Source organism: Manis javanica, chromosome 15 (genome assembly GCF_040802235.1).
Source record: "Manis javanica isolate MJ-LG chromosome 15, MJ_LKY, whole genome shotgun sequence".
NCBI classification, from domain to species: Eukaryota; Metazoa; Chordata; class Mammalia; order Pholidota; family Manidae; genus Manis; species Manis javanica.
In genome coordinates, this window is record NC_133170.1 from 47,837,431 (window position 1) to 47,852,646 (window position 15,216).

The 15,216-nt window shown below is 37.4% G+C and overlaps 1 protein-coding gene across 14 annotated transcripts in view; it reads right to left on the bottom strand.

Moving 5' to 3' along the window:
- THRB (thyroid hormone receptor beta) overlaps nucleotides 1-15,216 on the bottom strand; it is a 368,089-nt gene that overhangs the window by 254,325 nt on the left and 98,548 nt on the right. The window lies entirely within an intron of this gene.

Genomic DNA, 15,216 nt, shown 5'->3' on the forward strand with positions numbered 1-15,216 from the left:
GCTCCCAATAAAGGCAGCAGACTTCGGAGCGCAGTGATCCCTTGTGGAAAAATCAGCGGGCGACACTGCTTCTGCACACACAGACGTGCTCCAGTTTTGGCGACCCCACCCTGGCTACAAATGAATGGACTGGAGAAGCTGTCTCTGAAGTGATCCAGGGACCACTGCGTCTATGAGGGTAAGGCAGAGATCAATGGCTCCTTTCAGTCCAAATCCATCGATACAATAGTATCTTTTTGCCAAAAATTGTAGGCATTTTCCATGCCTGTCTGACCATTCCCTTTTTACAGATACGGGAGGCCAAAGCCCCAGAAATCAAATGACAGGCTCCACGTCACATAGTGCCTCAGAGTTTGACTGAATCATGCCTGAGGGGCCTCACTACTGCATCAGGACACCTCACTCATCGTTGTGCAACCCAGAGACTTCTGCAAATGTGACAGGACGTTCCAGACACCCACTGTGAGCATACAGGGTGTCACAAGTGGGAATGCTGCAGCCAAGAGACACCCTGCATGCAGTCCTGCTGCTGCTTAGGTTTTCAGGCTATGCACTGTGGGGCCTTGGGGGCCTGGGGTCTCCTCAGGGACATAGAAGGAGAGAGGGCCTAAGAGGGAAGGACTCTGGACCCTCCCATCCAAATGTTAATGAAAGCTCTCATCTATCTTATATATTGGGTGTCAGGTTAAGATTTCTTTCAAAGTTCCATGACTTTAAAAAAAGTTGGAAAACCCCAGCAAAGACCAAAGTCTAGATTGTTAATTTTCAAACAATATCTTAGTGTGAGATATTGGCTCCCATAAACCAAAGGGAGCCTTCTGGCTGCTCTTTTCCCGCAACCTGGTGAGATGATATATGTGCCAACCCCCTGAGGAGGATAAAGGTGCATGTAAACAGAGGTCAGCCCATTCCTGCAGCTGCAGTCTGAGCCATCCTGAAAGCAAGTGGATGCCGTGTATTGCAGCCTCACTGTGATTTTTTATCATATGACCTCCCAAACTGTCCAGGCACTCCAGGTCTTCAGCTGACACCCTGGAGGCCAGCCACGACTCCCAGCTGCCTGAACAAGCTTATTGCTCTTCCCACGCTTGCTGGGGTGACACTAGCCTAGGCCATACAGACCTCTGACAAGCCCTTTACAAGAACAGACAAGGCAGCTGGGAATAATAGTAAACAAACACTGATTTTCAGACCTACAGCCAGACAGTCACCTGATGGTGCATTTCAGATGGAAAACTGAAGAAAGAAAGAAAAATATCTTGTTAATTAGCCAAAGTGATTCAACTATGTTCAGTAGAAAAAAGAGACATAGGGGATATGCTCAATCAAATGGTATAGATTTAATTTGGACTGCTTTGTTTGAGTTTAGGGTTTACTTAGAACAAATATGAAATAGTAAATGTTTTCTGAGACAACATTATAAGCTTATAGGTAAAGACAGACCTCTACAAGAAAGCACGTATTTTTTTAAAGCAAATATTCACCCTGAAGCTACAATGAAAAAGTACATAGGAAGAGGACACACGTATTTTATTTGTTCCTGTTATGCTTTAAATATTTAAGTATATGTATATATGTATGTGTAAAGTATTTAAATATATGTTTATTTATGTGTATGTATATTTGTAATGTCCTTTTTAAGACTAATAAAATGTTGTATTAACTTCTTATGGGAATAAACAGTCTTTAAGGCTGATACTATTATCTAAAAACAAATAATAATAAACCTTTCAAGTCACATAAAATGACTGTGGATTAAAGCATTTGGGGAGTCCAGATCGGACCACTATATATGTTAGGATGAGGATTCTAAAATATTTCATATTTCTCTAAATTTTAATGAGAATATGAAATGAACACAGAAATGAGAAGTGAAGTGAGGCTAAAATTAAGGTTTAGTTTATCAAGGCCGACCTATTTCACTTTCTTCTAAGGGTATATATACTAAGATAAAATGCTTGAATCACATTGGTTGCAAATGAATGTAACATACTGAGGATACGCATTAGTGTCTTACTAAAAATCCAGAACACAGGCAGTGATGGAAAATATTTCTGTCTATTATCCTCAAAGCTGAAATTTCACAATGCTTGCCAGACATGTAAAAAGTTAATCTTTAGCAAAGCTAATGTGTTTAAAATAGTTAGTCTATTGTTCTCAACAAGTTATAAATGTGGATTATGAACTGTTAAGCACTAGAGATACAAAACTCAAATACATGAATTCTTTGACACACATGTCTTTTTTCTTCTGTTTTACTTTTCTTTATAAAGGGTCAGATTTTATGACATAGAGATTAATAAAAAGAAAAGAAAAGGAATGTGAGCTTCTACACAGTGAAGCCAGGTGCTAACAGACATATTTAAAAGTGGCATATACTATCCTGCTTTCAATAATGATTTTGGATTTGGTTTCTTTGTCATATTGAACACTTTATGTTCAAACATTTTATTAATATTACATTTAGCTATGAAGGAAACAAGAGGAAAGCTACTTGAAGGAATATGCTTAGATTCACCTAATTCTAAATTTGCCTGGTCCCCCATACTACTGCTGATAGAAAATAGCAAGAGTCTGGAAAATATTCTTAAAACTATAATAATCCTGAAAAGTTGGTATTTTTACTCCATTTTATAGACAATCACAAGCCCAGGGATGTTGAGGTCTGCTAAGATTTGAACCCAGATACTCTGAATTCAAGTCCATTTCTCTTCCCCTTACTCCAAAGCTGTTTCAATAGGCAACTATATCCTCATTGAAAAGAAAATAAGGAGACAAATATCAGAATTCACAGACATATAGATAAATTAGGAAAGGATGATTAATTTTCACAAAGGATTCACCCAAGATTAAGTTACCAGCTCTCATAACTCATTTACAGAGGCCGACACTTGTCCTTGGTATTTTTAGGAAATTTCCTCTGAATACAAAATAGCCTTGCCTATAGAGCCAAACTTGGTGAGTGATCACATCTATTTATGCTTCAGTTGCAGAAGCATAAAAATGGTTTTACATCTGGCTGTAATGGATAAATGGACCTAAGCAACTATAAACTTGGATGAAATTTTGAAGCAACAGTTTCAGTTGATAAGTAACACACAGTACAATGACTGTGATCCTGGACACAGGTGATGAGCTCCACATTCACCTTGGCTATCTGCCTGTAGGCACTTTTCACATTGAAACTCAGGAAAATGGAGCCCAAACAGAGAGCAGCTGGGTAGAGAAAACTGAGATCTGGCTGGCAGATACAGCAGGAATTTGTGGTGCTGGTTATACTCTCTCACAACGAAAGAACTCCAGAAATATGCAAAAGAGTTCCCTTGAGTCTTAGCTGAATTTTAAGCTTAAGCACACAAAGGCCTCACTGAAACAGTATTATGTGACCAGGAAAGTTTCTGAAGGTTGCACACTGCCAGGAAATGGTGGAGTTCCAATTAGCTAGAGAAAAGAGACCTTGCTGAACCCTCCCAAAATTTAATTGAGACCCCAAAAAAGCAATGTCTGAGGAGGATGACTCCAGTTCCTAGAGTAAGCACCACTCTAGATTTGCCCTAACAAAGCCTAAAGCCAAGCCTTGACTGACTCCAGCTCATCTGCCAGGAAATCAAGTGCTTGGCAGATCAAAACTCATCCCCCAAATTCAAATGACATCCAAAGTGTTAACATTGTCACATCCACCATATCTACCATCAAATAAAAAACTACTACCTATGTAGGCTGTTTGAAATTTGAAATGGACAGTTGTTGTTTCTGCCTGGCCAATGTATCTTGCTTCTAGGAACATAAATTTATAACACGGGAATCCTTCTTCCCTATGTGGAACAGATTCCATTCAGTTTAGCCAAAGCCCTCCATTCTCATTAGTGACCGAGTGACCAGGAGAGAGAGAACGTCCTATCTGTTGGACACAGGGATGAGAATCGTCTTTGTTGCCTCTTCCCTAAAAATGTGGTCATGCAAACTAGGGTGACGTGAAGGTTTTAGTCCTGATGGCATCACACTCGATACATGAAGTGAGCCTGTCCAAGAAATGAAGAAGCAGAGATGCAGCCATGATGGCAGCATTTGTGCCCTAAGATTTAGGTGTCAAAAGAACTGTGCAAACCTGATATGGTGGGATTCAGAGGTGTTCTAGTTCTAGATTATTAAGCAATAACAGTATGACAGGGGTTAGGGTTAGCATGCATGCTATGCTGTGTAGGGTGTGACTCAGAATATAACTTCCTAGGGCAGAATCAACATTTGATAGCTGAAAATGCATACTGCTATATTATCTTGGGCAAATCTCTTCTTCCTTCTACTCTGCCATAAACTAAGAGAGAAAGACCTTCTATGGCTTTTCATAGCTACAGAATTTCATGAGTCTATGAGAAAGGGACTTTGCAAAGTTGGCTAGATAACAGGTTAATGCTAATTTGTAAAAGTGATTTGTTTGAGATGACCAAGAATGGGTATAAAATGAGAGATACAGGAATTCAGTGACCAAGCATGAAGCAAAAACTCATACAGCTTCCCAATGGTCCAGTTGGCTGATTCACAGACCAATTTTTCTCCTCTTGTTAACAAGGTTGAATTAAACCAACTCTATCATCCAGTAATATGGTCTCAGCATGAATGAGGCACAGGCTAAATTGGGAAGGGGATCATTGTTTCCCCTAAGCTCTGCTGTCCCTTGAAGATTTTGAATAAACCCTAAATACCTCTTCCACTGTCATGTGTAAAATCACACAAAATGATTTACGACTCATGTTGTAAATAAAAAGGAGGCAAGATTATGCAAATATTTAGGTAAATGTAGTAGAATTATATTTGTCATCGACGCATTTTTTAGGATCACCTGAAATTTCCTTAGAAAACAAGCACATGCTTTAGATCTAAAGGTAGCTCCTGACTTGTTTTAATGAAAATATATGTTTAGTGGGGGAATTCCTCTTGTATTCAAAAAAAGAGAAAATGCTACCAATCCTATAGGCTTAGTTGGGAAAAGCTAGTTCTTAGAAGAAGTAGGAAGACAGAAATATGAATGGAAGCAAAGACAAGCAATTTACAGAAACACTGGGTATTTATCTTCTGACCCAACAGTCTATCACTTCTTCAAGGTTGGGTGACAAGGGTCCCAATAGAGTAGGCTACTGAGCCTTTCCTCTTCAGAAGGGGAAGAGTCGAGAAAGGGCTTCAAGGGGACAAGGGGGAGATACCGTAGACAGGAAATGCATGAACCGAAAATTCTGAACTCAAGAACTCATTAAGAAATGTATGAATTTTTTCCTATTGGTAAATACTATTCTAGGAGATGCATTTAATTAATAAAAACTTCACTAAATCAATTTTACTTCATTTGCCTTTTTTATAAATAATAACAGAAAATCTAGGGGAAAAAAAAGATAAGCATAAAGAAGAAAAACATAAATTTTCCAAAACCCTGCAACCCAAATACAATTGTTTTAACAACTGGGTTCTTTTCCTTTAGTTCAGTTTTGATTTTAATGCTACAATCATTTGAAAACATTTTATAGTCACCATCTCATTTAACCCTTATAACAACTCTATCAAGTAGATACCATTCCCACTTTGTAGATGACAATTGAACAGCCTTGCCTAATCCCAAAGCCTGCATATTTAAGCACTACACTATCTTGGATACATAAATGTGTGTGTACATTTATGGGTTCATTTCTACATTCATATGTGCACATATTTTCATAATTGTACCCAAAATGTTACAGTTACACATAGTATTCTGTGATTTACATTTCTCACTTAAAACATATCAAACAAAGGTTCCCAGTTAGGTCACAAAAAGCCATACACTGAGAGATAAGAAAGGTCAGCTCTGTTTGTCCAGTGTTGAGTTCCAAGAAGGGAAAGCCACGGGCACAAAAATCTTCAGAATGTTTTCTGACATGAAAAGGGACTCACGTATAAAACCAAAGGAAACACCTGTCTCATGATCCTTGAAGTGGAAAAGTTTTTGAGCCATGATAGAATGTAGTTGGGTATTGCTCATTATTTGTTTTGTCTGAGCCACTTGCCCCGTTTCAGGAGTGGAAAGCACTGTAAGGTAATCCCTATTCAGCATGAGGATTCTGTGACAAGTCTCCATAATTGAGGATGGTGACTCAGCAAGTAAATTCAACATCTCTGCTCTGCCCCGCAGTGCTGAGCAGTCAACGAATGTTTATAAATGTGATGTGTAAGTCCTAAGCTTCAGCATGCAGCTCTATGAGTGACAAAGAAGTCCGATCCTCACTGACTCCTGGAACTCAACTGCCCACAGCCAACCAATTCTTGCTCCTCTGAAACCATGATATTTCCAGTTCCTGCCATCCCTCTTGTTTTATTGTCACTATTATCCCAGTTTCTCTGGCAGAAAATTTGGACCCACCTTTTAGTCTCTCCTCTCCACTCCTCACTCTTGCTACAACATATCAACTTCGATCAATTCTTTCTTTTTTTATATCCTGACATTTGCCCCCTTTTTCACCTCCCATTGCTCCAGCCCTGAGCAAGGTCCTTAGGATTATCACCATCATTTCATTATAAGTAGCATTAAGAGGGAATGGAGCCACTATCAGTAATTGCTCTGGAATAACAAGTTTGAACCTGATTGTCCTGGGCACATCAGATCTGTGTTCACCTGCGTATGGAGCCGCCCATCTACCTGCTCCTCATCTTCATTTTTCCTGCACACCACTGCCCACATAATCATCCCTAAATATAAAGTCTGAGCTTTCTGCTAAGGTTTTTAAAATCAAGTCCAGGCTGTACTACATTCAGAAGAACTTCCAGATTCCTTAGATGGTCCTTTATAATTTGACCCCTACCTAACTTTCTTACCTCATCTCCTTCTATTCTTTTCCATGACTCTGTATTTCAATGAAATCAAGGCACTCAGCATTTTCTAAACATAACAGGTATACTCCACCCACCTTTTCTCTGTACCCTGCCTTCTCCTCTCCGTCATGGAATTCCTACTCCTTTCGGGTCCACTTTACATACAGCCCTAAATGCTTAACCATACCTGCCTAAGAACACAGTCACTGCTCAGAATACATCATCCTAGTCTTTTGACTCTGTCCCATCTAGACAAATAACTGTAAGATTAATTTACATGTTTAAGGAACTTTACAGCTCATAAAACACCTTTTTTCTTGCTATTTTTCCATATTTATTGAGATATAATTGGCCTATAACATTGTGTAAATTTAAGCTGTACAATGTGATGATTTGATATAGGTAATATATTGTGAAATGATTTCCACAGTAAGATCACCAAAATGATTATCATATCTATCACTTCACGAATTACTTTTTTTTTTTAACAGTGAGAAGTTTATTTAAAGCAAAAGGTGCACACTCGGAGAAAGGGGAGTGCGGGCTACCTGAAAGAAGAGGTGCCCTTAAGGGTTTAGGGTCTAGGGTTTTACAGGAGGTTGAGGATTTTCAGGAAAGTGACAAAGGGCCAGGTGCAGACTGGCCAAATTGTTCCAGAATGTTCACCTTTGATAAGACATTAAGTTTCTTCTTTTTCAAACTTAACAGAAGAAATACACTGATTTGATTCCTTTGCAGGATATCAGCTTCCATCTGGAAGCATATTAATCAAGACTGTCTACTTTGCCTCCAATGTGGGCTGAGCCACCATCCGTTTGATTAAAATGCAATCTTAGCTTTGAGATAGAATTCTTCCTGAACAAGCTGGGCCTTTTAGCAGGTGCTAAAGTAAATCTTAAAATGATATGTTCTAATTGACACAGTGAAAACATAGGCTATGCTGAGATTCTTTTCTTCATCTGGGGAGTATGTAAATTTCTAGGTCAAGTTTGTGGTAAGAAATTTTAAGGTGTACCCTCTAAGTAATGTTCAAGTATATAATACAGTATATAATTTCTGTGAAAAATGTCATTGGATTTTATTAGGGATTGCATTGAATCTGTACATTGATTTGGGTAGTATGAACATTTTAACAATACTACTCTTTCTAATCCATGAACACAGAACATTTTTCCATTTATTTGTGTCATCAATTTATTTCATCAGTGACTTCTTTCAATATATGGATCTTTCACCTCCTTGGCTAAATTAATTTCTAAGTATTTTATTATGTTTGATGTTATTGTGAATGGGATTATTTTCTTTCTTTATTTTTTGGATAGTGTGTTATTTACAGATGGAAAAGCTACTGATTTTTGTACATTGGTTTTTGTATTCTGCAACTTCACTGAATTTATTAATTTTAACAGTTTTTTGATAGAGTCTTTAGGGTTTTCTATCTATAAGATCATGTTACCTACAGAGACAATTTTACTTCTCTCCTTTCTATTTACATGCCTTTTATTTCTTTTTCTTGCTTGATTACTCTGGCTAGAACTTCCAGTGCTATGTTGAATAGGAGTGGTAAGAGTGGTCACTCTTGTCTTGTCCCTGCTTTTAACAGGAAGAGCTCTTAACTTTTCACTATTCATCTAAACCATCAGGTATGTTAGCTGTGGGCTTGTCATATATGACTTTTATTGTGTTGAGGTACATTCCTTCTATAACCAATTTGTTGAGACTTTGTACCATGAAAGGATGTTGACTTTTGTCAAGTGCTTTTTCTGCATCTATTGAGATGATCATATGAGCTTTATCTTTCATTCTATTAATGTGATATATCACCTTTATTGGTTTGCCTCTGTTGAAACATCCTTGCATCCCAAGATGAATCCTACTCATCATGGTCTATGATCCTTTTAATGTGCTGTTGAACTCAGTTTTCTTACATATTTTTGAGATTTTTGCATCTATATTCAGCAGAGATATTGGCCTATAGTTTTCTTTTCTTGCAGTGTCCAAATCTGGCTTTGCTATCAGGTAACATTGGCCTTGTAAAATTAGTTTGGGAGTGTTCTCTCACTTCAATTTTTTTGGAAGACTTTGCAAAGGATGGAAATTAATTCTTCTCTAAGTGTTGGGTAGAACTCACCAGTGAAACCTTCTAGTCCTGGCATTTCCTTGTTGGGAGATTTATGATTACTGATTCAATTTCCTTGCTCATCATTGATCTGTTCAGATTTTCTATTTCTTAATTCAGTCTTAGTCATTTATATGTTTCTAGGAATTTATCCATTTCTTCTATGTGTGTGATTTGGTAATGTGTAATTGTTCAGAGCAGCTTCTTATGATCCTTTGTATTTCAGTGGCATCTGATTACGTCTCCTTGTTCATTTATAATTTTATATTTTTGAATCCTCTCACTTTTTTTCTTGCTCAGTCTAGCTGAAAGTTTGTCAGTTCTGCTTATATTTTCAAAGAACCATCTCTTAGCTTTGTTTATATCTTCTATTGTTTTCCTATTTTCTATTTCATATTTTCTGCTCAAATCTTTATTATTTCCTTACTTCTGCTAACTTTGGGCTTAGCTTGTTCCTTTTCCTCATTCTTTGAAGTGTAATGTTAGGTTGTTTATCACAAAACATTTTGTAATACATTATCTGATTTGATTCTAAGAAATAGAAAGTGTAGCAATTATTTGTTCTGATTTTGCAAGTAAGAAAATTTAATCCCAAAAGGCTAGATGTAGCCAAAGTCACACCACCAAATTTACCTTCTTCCAAATTTAGCAAAATGAATAAAAATTTCAAACATGAAAAAAACCACAACAATAAAACAAAAGAAGAGATACAATCTAGCAAAACAATATTTGAAAGATGGTGCTCAAGGAAAGAGAGATACAACAGTGTAGAGATCCAAGAAAAAATTCTATCTGCTTCCAAAGCAATTCTAGGATAGGAAAGCAGTTCTGGGAGAGCTCAACAAATGTTGGGGGAATCTCATAAATGCCCCATAATTCACAAGGCAGCAAAGCAATCTGAGGGGTCAATAGGCAATGTAGACTGCAGAAATTTTTGTAGAATGAGCTTTTAGAGTAGAAGCCCACCACCATGACAACTCATGTAAGGTGAGAACGACTCGTGGGAAAGGAGAGCTGAAGCTGGGGAAGTAAGGGAAAAGTCTCTGTGAAAAGCAAAAGTTCCAAAGACTTCCTCCAAATTACATCATAATCTGCATCCAAGGGTTCCCACTGATAGAACAAAACTATGCCCCTTCTTAAACAATAAATAACAGTAAGAAATGCTAAATAAAACTGCAGAACATGCAGGATAGCCCAAATTAATCCACAGTTGCTGCCTGTGTCTCCCAGCTGAATCCCTTCCTTCTCTACACACTTAAGCAAAAGTAAGATCCTAGTAATACCCAATCCTCACACTTAAGTTTTAAGAGAAAATAAGCAGGTCTCAGAGAAGATAGGATTATAAGTATGGTTCATTGACACACTGACAAGAGATGGTCTAGCTAGCACTTTCCACTTTAAATATGAGGAAAATGATAATAAATGACATAACAGCAATAAAAAAGAAAGAAAAACAGAGGAAAGAAAGGGGAGAAGGAAAGAGAAGATAAAAGGGGAAAGAAAAAGATATCAAAGACTGTTGAAAAATACATTCTAGAAAAAAAAGCCTTAAGAAACAACAAAATTCTTTAAAGATTTGTATCATAGAAGACATTAAAAAGTATGAGTTTGATGAAAGAATAAAGCAAAGATGAGGTGAAAAGATAGTAGAATGAAAAGAAAAGAGGGATAGTACAGCTCAAGATACAAAATAAAGACCAGTACACCATTATGGAGAACTAATAAATAAATCAGGGTAAAAAGTGTTTGATAAATTTCATTAAATGCCTTTGGTATGTACATCTTTTTTCAGAAAAAGTACTGATAGTCTTCAAGAATCTTTTACAAATAAAGAAAAAGACCATTAGACATATGGCTGAATATTATTAACAAACTGATAACATTAAAAATAAGTAATAATGGCCAATAAATCACACACACACACACACACACTCAGTCTAAAAGAAGGCAAATCACAAAAAAAGTACCAATCAGACTGGCAAACATGAAAATCTTTGTTAAAGTTGTTGATAAAAACAGGAACCAAGCAACCTCACAAATTATGCTGTAACTTTGTTCTGGGCAATTTGAAAATATCTATCAAATATTAAATGTACCTTTTTTTTTAACCTAGCAATTACAGTGGTGGGAATTTATCACATCACATTTGCCCCAATTTGTAAAGTCAAATGTACAGTAAAGTATGTTATTTTTAATTGTACTATTGTTTGAAATAGCCACCCCGCACCCTAATTTAAAAAAAAAACAGAAGCAATCTCTATATCCACCAATGATGTACTGGTGGAAAGAATTATGGCCCGATGACATACAATGAAATGACTAAAAAGATTATTGAAAAGGGAAGGGGGATTTCAGGAACATATTATTTGGAGAAAACAAATGCAAGGTCAGACAATGAGTGAGCTAACAGATTTTAGTTTACAAAAGACCACGAAATGCCTCCATTTTCCCTCAACCATATGCTGGTCGAAGTGGCCTTCATTCTTTCCTTCACACTCTGCAGTCACCTCCTGACTGGAATTTAACTAGGTGTTTCTCCCCACTTCTGCTCAGTCTACCCTCTGGCTACTCTGGGTATTTTCAGCTCCTTGAACAAACATGGGGCCTCTTAGCACACAGTCTTTGCATGTTCTCTTGTCTCTCTATCTGAAACATGTTCCTCTTATCCAACTCAGTTTTCCAGTCTTTCTTCAGATTCCAGCATAATTGTCACTTCCTCAGAGAAACTCACATGCTCTTTTTGTTGCATTTAGTTCATAATTACTCATTTACCTGTGCGTGACTAGTATCTATTTGCCTCTGCTAGACTATAAACTCTAGGAATGTTGGCGATGCATCTATTTATGCTCATCATTCAATCCTTAAGAGGGCAACTCACTTTGAAATGAAATTTCTGAAGTGTATTTCACTCTAGTCTGTCTATCTGTCTATCTATCAATCCATCCAGTAGCTGCTTTAAAAATATCTGGAAGAAACTATTAACCATGGTTATTATCTAGGTATTGGGACTACAGGAAGCGATGGGAGTGACAGATAAAAAGGCTCACTGTTTATTTTAAATATTGTCATGTGTTTATGTTTTCTAGGTGCACTACTGAATAATTAAAAAAATAATATATCATAATAAAACTATTACTTTCTTACTGAAGACATGAGATCAAGTGTATCTTAAAATATTCTCCTTCAGCCTACAAAGGTAATTAAATAGTTTCTTAATATCCCATCTGTAGGACTATAATTGTAACTCTGAGAAACCCTCATATTAACACAATTCTCTTTCCTTGCCAACTCAATTCAGTTCTATTTCAAGTATAGAGTAAATAGATCTTCTCACAAGCATTCTTATATATGTTTGTATATTCATGCAAGCACACATTTTTTTTTCATGAAAGGTGATAAAAATTCCTCCAGGAAATTCAGTAACATTGTCATAGTTTTTTCACAGACAGGAACAATGTATAGGAAACAGGATTCTCTTGATTTTTATTAATGAACAAAAATCTCTTTAACCTAATTCACTTGAGAGCATCTTTCCTTGATGGACATACCAGTTCCTGCAACAGCTCAAGAAGGCAACAGTTACGAGAGAATTTTTGAAATTAATAATCAAAGAGATCTTTTTTGGTCTTTATTTTAGCTTAACCTATTGCTAGTCCATTTGGGGTGCCTTTTTAGACTGGAGAATTACCTCAGCAGCAGCCCCAAGGTGGCCAACACCTTTATATCTGATCCCAGACATCCTTTCACTAATATCTGGTTGAAGAAAAGAGCCTCAGATCCCTAAGTTTGGCTTTCAAACAGGAGTAAGTTTGGACTTGTAACACCATCATGGCACAACCGTACAGAAGGAGCCCTGCAGGGCAGAAGGGAAACAAAGCCACTCTGTTGCTTTCAGGTTTCCTGAATTGTTAAATATGAGGGATGGTCCTGTCTGGTTATTTATCAAATTCTCCACTTTTATGTGTTGGAAAGTGTCACAACTTCATGAACTTCTGAAGCTGGTGATAAGGATCATAAGGATAAGATGAAGTATTATAAGGTATTATTAATATACTAACATAACAGAATTTGATTATTAATATAATGATAAATCTCATTCAGGTAATACCCATTAGAACATGGGGTTGGGGGAAGGGGAAAAGAAGGGGAAAATTTAGTAGAGATTTGATTCTGTGAAAATAGTGAAAATCTATGACCTCCTTTAGAGGACAGGAATCCTTTAGAGGACAAAATCATTTACCCTTAGTATAATTTCCACCCTTGCTATTATTCACCTTTAGTATAATTAGAGTGTGTCACTTCTGACTGCAAAAACCCAAGGATTAGTCACTTGAATAGAAAGAGTCCCTCTTTTACAAGTAGCCTCTGGGAAGAAGTCAGTGTACATCCCAGCACTGTAGCACACTCCAATTAATATGGTTCAGAATATATTGATATGGAAGCATTGCACTTAAAACCCATGCATCCTTGCCAGTGCCAGCTGTCATACCAGAGGTTTCCTCTGGGAAGGTATAGCGCAGGGAGGAGGAATGCTGGTGCTGGAAATGTTCTACATCTTGAGCTGGCTGGTGGTTCCACAGGCATGTGTATGTGCAAAAATTCATTGAACATGTATTTATGATCTGTGCACTGCATACATGTAATACCTTTTTCCTGAGGAGCAAATCTCTGTCTTCACAACCTGAAAGTGAGCTCATGTTCTCTCTGTGCCCCAGCTTTATCTTTGTCCCATGTTCTAATATCCCAGACTCAAAACCCAAGCCAACACAATGACCAAATCCTTTCTTTTCCACCTCTAGTAAGTCTCTTCCTTACATTCCTTCCACTTGCTCTGTCCTTGTCTTGCTTAGAAAGTACCCAGGCAATATTCAGGGATCTCTTCCTCTGTATCACCTGTCTCTAGTGTCTCCATTCATCTGTTCACCCTTCACAGTCAGAGTTACTGCTTCACAATGTAGATTTTTCCACTTTCTTGCTCACAACCCTCTTTGGCTCCCCATTTCACATGGAATAAAAACCTTAATTCCTCGATTTGGTACATTAGACCACTTGCAAGGAGACTATAATTTCCCAAGCTTAACCTTCCAGCCATGCTCCCAACTCCTGTACCTTATATGTGGTCATATCTTCTATATTTCCCCCCAAACTCAAAATGCCATCATACCTTTGAAAGCCAGTTCCCTTCAGTTGAAATGCTTATCCTCTCTCCATGTTTATTTCCAGGTCAATTTCAAGGTGGGAGTTAGTATAGTTTTGTGATAAAATAGCAGACTTTAGCTTTAGATTACCTAAATTCAAATCCCAGGGCCATCACTTGTTATCAAAATCTTCAGTCTATTAGCATTTCTTAGAGCCTGAGTTTCCTCATCTCTATACAAAGACGATAATAATAGTATCTATATTGCAGGATTGTGCAAAGGATTAAGTGAGTTAAGGCACAGAAAGCACATAACACAGTCCTCAGCTCTTAAGAAGAATTCGTATTAGCTATTATTATCATAATCATTATTATCTACTTCAAGATTTCCTATCTCATCAATTGGAATTAATGCCTCCCTCTCCTTTGTCCTTCTATAGTACACTGCCCATGGCTCTAATTTCATTTATCAAAATATGACACATATGAGAGTTATGAATGACTGCCTGCCTTACTCCACAGGGAGAAACCAATCCCATAAACAGATTAAGCATTAAACTACCTCTTAATTATGAGTACCACACACCTAGTGCTTTGCATTTTTTTCTCGGTTGTCCCATCATTCATTCACACCTTCCCAATCTACAGTCATGTTTAAGCCTGCAATATGTTCAACAAGTTAGGGTCCTTACTTCCACCACTCCTCACATATTCACTGAATCTTGCAGAGTCTACCTCCTTAACACTCTTTATGACATGACCTTCCCTGGCCCAATAGGCATTGCCTTGGTGAACTGTTATTCACCAAGATTGTTATCATTATTGCTAAACAGAGGCTTTAGTCCAAGTGGCTTTTCAAGACGGCACTTGTGACCACTCTTACGACAGCAGTCACCACACTGTATACATCAGCTTATGCATCTTCATTGCCCACAAAAAAACAAGTTTCTTGCAGGCACAGAATATGTTTTGTTCAAAGTGGGTAGCTTGGTGCCTGGCACATGATAAGCTACCAAAAAGTAACATGCTGCAAAAATGTGTAAATCATTACATATATCTCCATATATTCAGGTCAAGACTTTATCTTTACAAATGCCCCAAACGTAGAGTGGATCACAGGGTG